This window comes from Pteropus alecto, unplaced genomic scaffold (assembly GCF_000325575.1).
Source record: "Pteropus alecto unplaced genomic scaffold, ASM32557v1 scaffold267, whole genome shotgun sequence".
Lineage (NCBI taxonomy): Eukaryota > Metazoa > Chordata > Mammalia > Chiroptera > Pteropodidae > Pteropus > Pteropus alecto.
Window position 1 is genome coordinate 88633 of NW_006440137.1, and position 4897 is coordinate 93529.

General features: G+C 37.8%; 1 pseudogene; it reads left to right on the top strand.

Moving 5' to 3' along the window:
• Positions 1-3897, top strand: part of LOC102878330 — an 18541-nt pseudogene extending 14644 nt beyond the window's left edge.
• The last annotated feature ends 1000 nt before the right edge of the window (positions 3898-4897 follow it).

Genomic DNA, 4897 nt, shown 5'->3' on the forward strand with positions numbered 1-4897 from the left:
CAGTCAGTGCTGCTGCAGCATGGCCTTAGACTGGTCCTTCCAATATGGACCTCCAGCAGAGACTGTCTGGTTCCTTAGGACAGGGCTTTTGAGCCTCATGCTGCCGCCTCCTCATCTCCCCAGTGTGCGATATCAGTGAGATAATGAATGAGGAGCAGGCATCCTGAAGGGAGACCTCGAGACTCTCTGTCCCCTCCACTGGCTTCTCCCTAGATTCAGTCCTGGTACTTAACAAACATTCATCTCTCTTCAGTTTCAACCACAAACATTTTTTTAGCACACAGTATGTACAAGACACTGTTCTGGTCTTCTTTTTGAGGACACGTTTTTCCAAGATTCCCTCAGGTCTAGTGAGTGAACCAAAGTTCTAGGACCCATGTTTGGCTTCTAAATGCTTCACGTTGAGGGGCTATCTGGCAGTAGCCTATAGACAGTGCTGACCCATGGCTTAGCTTCCATCAAGCTGAGGCAAAATTCAGAGATAAGTGCAATATAGTGAGTTTTCAATGAAGCTAAATCTATTCCACTTAGAAGGTGGTTCTACATCCTGATGTTATGTCCTTCCACTTTTGGGTTTAAAAGTGGACTTTCTTTTTGAAATGATAGTTATTGGCAGCATTTTTCTAATGTTATTAATTGAAAAATAAAAATTTGACAACACATGACTCCTAAATAAATTAATATATGTAAGGGTATATGATGTATTACTTTGTTAATTCAAATATGTAAGGATCCCCGTTCTCTATGGTTTCTTTTCTGTAGCTCCAAGGACGATCCATGCTAAAGGGTTATAACATAATGTTTCTGCAGTCACTTCCCACTCTTTGCAAATTCATCCTGACCAGCAAAGGATTAGTCCAAACATTCAAGGAGCCAAATTTACTTTGGACAGTTGGAGTCTTGCCCTGGGAGGCGGAAGGAATGTGCTGCTTTGCAAAGTGTTGCTGAGCTGAATGATTCCTAACCTTGTTAAAATCCCTCATGGAGTCTGTCTCCACATTGTCAACTGATGTCATAAGTCTGAGTACTTGGTCCCACACATATTCTACTGGGGAAACTCATCATAATCCAATGTCATTCTAAAAGAAAAATTTTAGATATACATATATCAAATTTGACAAAGTTGACCTGAATCTGTCTTCAAAAGAAAAAAGAATGAAAATTGGAGGTTATAATTTTACCAATACCAAACCAAAGATAGACAAGTATTGTATTCATTTACATTATGCTTCTATCCTCCAAAATTTTTAAATGATGTCTGATGTTGACTTCATCATTTAGTGAATAAAATTTTAGGCAGTTTTCCTTTAACCTGAGTTGAGTTTAGAAGTTTGGCTCATTTGACATGGAGATTCATTTCTTTCCACCAGAGGAGAAAGTACAGTGTAAAGAACTTTGGTCTGTCTGAGAGCAGAGATATGAATTTGAATCGACTGAAAATTATTTACTTGCTGCATTACTTTAAGTAAGCTCTTAATGTCTCTAAACCTCAGTTTCTAATGTTATTAATTGAAAAATAAACCTCAGTTTCATCATTTGTAAAGTGAGTATCCTAAGACCAACAGCACATGATTGTAATGCTTCTGGTATTAAGAACTCAAGAAATTCTAGTCTTGTCTTTTAAAAATCTAATTAGACTTCAAATTTTCATTTCAAATGAACTTATACAAGGTACTCTTTTTCTGTTTGTATTATTTTTAAAAAATAATCGAAAGAAAGAGTTTAAATTTGCTTTTCTTGTTTGTGAAGAAGTATACAAATTAACCTGGAGGGAAAGGGGTCTTATGCTAAATATTTTGCTTACTCATAATGACAAATGTCCACAGATAAGAACCACAAGTGGGCTCAGCTCTAATTCATGCTACTCTCCATTTAACCAAACGGTGTCCGTAGCACTGTGCTTCAGTGCAGAATTATTACTGACTCAGAGGTTTATAAACACTGCTACTTGAATCATCTGGAGTCTTCTTTAGTGGTCCGTACTTCCTTCTCTAAGATTCTATTACACCTGACCCTGCAAAGGGAGTGACATGTGACAAGTTCACTTCCCACACTAGTCGGGCTGCTAAGTCTGCGTGATGTACATAATATATTTATAAAAAGGAACATTCTAAAAATAAGCTCAATGTATTCTCACTCAATTTACTAAATAACTGATGTAAATTGAAGCCAGTAAGCTACAGTCATCAGCTTTTTCTAACAGCTTACTAAATGTCAGAAAGAACAAAAATGTTCTAAACTAGGACACCACTCTTAATTCCCTCAACATAAACTGTAATGCACATTTTTTTATAGAAAAAAATGAGAGTGTGAGGAGGACGAAGAAGGTAAAGGGGGTCAAATATATGATGACGAAAGAAGACTAGGCTTTGGGTGATGAGCACATAATGCAATATACAGATGATGTATTATAGATTGTACATCTGAAGCTCATCTAATATTATTATCCAATGTCACTCCAATAAATTTAATTTTAAAATATTTTAAATGTTTTAAATGCTTTAAAAAGATAATGTAAATATATAACATTCAAAATCTAAATCTCATTTGGTAGAAATGGTTAAAAGATAACACTGAAAAAGACGGCGAAGGTGCCAAGTTGAAAGCAACTGAAATGTGCCTGCTGGTATGTGAAATCATTTCTATAAGTTAAGGAATGGGGGAGTAAGGAATTATCAATATAAAGAACAAGTCAACATTATTAGTCAACTCACCATGTTAACAATAATAATGTTCAACAGCAAAGATAATCCAAAAATCTTTTATGTTTGCTTTTGTACTATGCCATTATTATTTGCAATAGATTTATCTTCCCAACTATACTTGAGATTTGTTTGCCTTTTTTGGTATTCATTACTTGATGGATGGGGGAAGACGCCCAACAGCACCCTCCAGGGCACAGGGAAACCAAGGAGTTAAATTTTTCCAGAGTATTTTACAAAATAAATTGTGTCTGTGAGTAGGAGGCAGGCCTGGAACACTGAAAGCATGGAGTGAGGCCCATCCCAATACTTTTGATCACTCTGCAGGCCATCAGCCACCCTACAGGTGGCCCATGAATAAGTAAAGTTGCAAACAGGCCTACTCAGTGCAATTAAGCCCATTTCCCTCAGGCACATACCCTACCCCTCTAGAGCTAGTGTGGTTAGAGCACTGTGGATCACAGGCCTCAAAAAAGGAGTGCCTCTTTTCCAGGGCCCAAGTGAGAAAGACACACCTGAGCCCTGAGTGAGAGCCTCCTGGTCTTTTTGGGGTCAGAGGAATCCTGAAGCTATAAATCACCCATATATGCTTTGAGACATGCTTTAGATGCTTTTTTCTGGATGCCCTGCAACTAAGAAAAAACTGAATGCATTGTAGAACAGATCTGTGGTCAGTGGTGGCAGAGTCTACACAGAACTTTGCTTCATAGTGTCCTGGGAAAAACCTTTCGACTTATTGGCTATACTAGTCAGTATGGCTACATAGCTCATGGTGCTTTTGAACATATTGGTGATGTTGTAGTGTGTTCTGACCATCATCGAAGCCTACAATTCCAAATTCAGATATTGTCTTTGCAGAAAATCTTAGTTGGCATTTTTATGGCATCAAAAGAGGTGACATTGTGATTGCAAAAAATAGTCCAAGTGATTCAAAATCAATTATTTGTAAAAGAGTAATTAGTTTAGAAGAAGACAAAAATATAGTCCATCAGATTTCTTTAAAAGCTATAGTTAGGTGTCAACAGATCATGTTTGGTTAGAAAGTAATAATCTACAGAATTCTACAGATTCTAGGTACTATGGGTCTATTCCATATGGACTAAGAAAAGGATGTAACTTCTTTGAGATTTGGCTTCTGAGTGATTTTGAATTTCTACATGACAGTCCTCATGGCCACAGTTTTTCAGATGATTAGTATGTATTTATTCTTTTGATTTGATTATCATCCCCTGTTCAAGTGAATGTATTATTGCCACTGAATCATGTACTACCGAGAGAACAATTACTATTCAATAAAAAAGGAGAACCCCCAAATTTGGGAGACAAGTCCAAAGGAAGTTAATATGAATTAAGTGAAAAACAAATGAGCTAAGCCACATTCTGAGAGTGACCCCAAGAAAGAATTTGTAAAACAACCTTTCTGATTCTTAGGAAGGAAATAAACTGCAATTTATGAAAAATTCTCTGTAATCTAAATTCTTGGGAAGGTGACAGTGAAACAACTCGTTTCAAATCCTCCTCCCAAAACCAGACAAAATCATAAAAGTAAAATACTGGAAACACTTCTGCAGTGCTGAAAATAAGGCATGTTGTCAAAAACAGAGAAGATAATCTTATCTATAAAGTCAAGTTGAAACAGCATCCAAAGATCTCACCAAGAGCCAACTCAGGTTCCCCACCCTGGAAGGATGCATCCAGTGCTGTGGAAAGTGAAGCAAATCTTGACAAATTTCGCCAGCAATCTCTAATAATGAGGAATGACAGCAAGAGATGTGACGGTGGGCAATGGATGGGACAGACCCAGATTCAGAGCCTATAGGAGCCAGGCGGAAAAAGCAAACCTATGGGCACAACAGGAAACTTGGCAGCAACTCAGCCTGCTGTCTACTCAGTTTCTCAATAGCAACACGGACTCATTCTGACCCAGAAAAGCACTTTCCTAAAATGAGGAAGGAGGCAGGACCTGAAGCCCACTGAGAAAGGGCAAGACTATGAGATGGATGAAGACCAGGCCTCATGGAGACACTTTTTCTGTTGGCACTAACTGCAGCACATATTGAAGCGGGGCCATCAATGAAACTGCTAGCTCCAAGTTTCCTCTCATTCAAAATTTTACCTATCCGGCCAGTTTCTCCTTGTATATTAAAATACATTCCCAAATTAGAGCTAGTTTGGGACAATATAAAATATCTGGC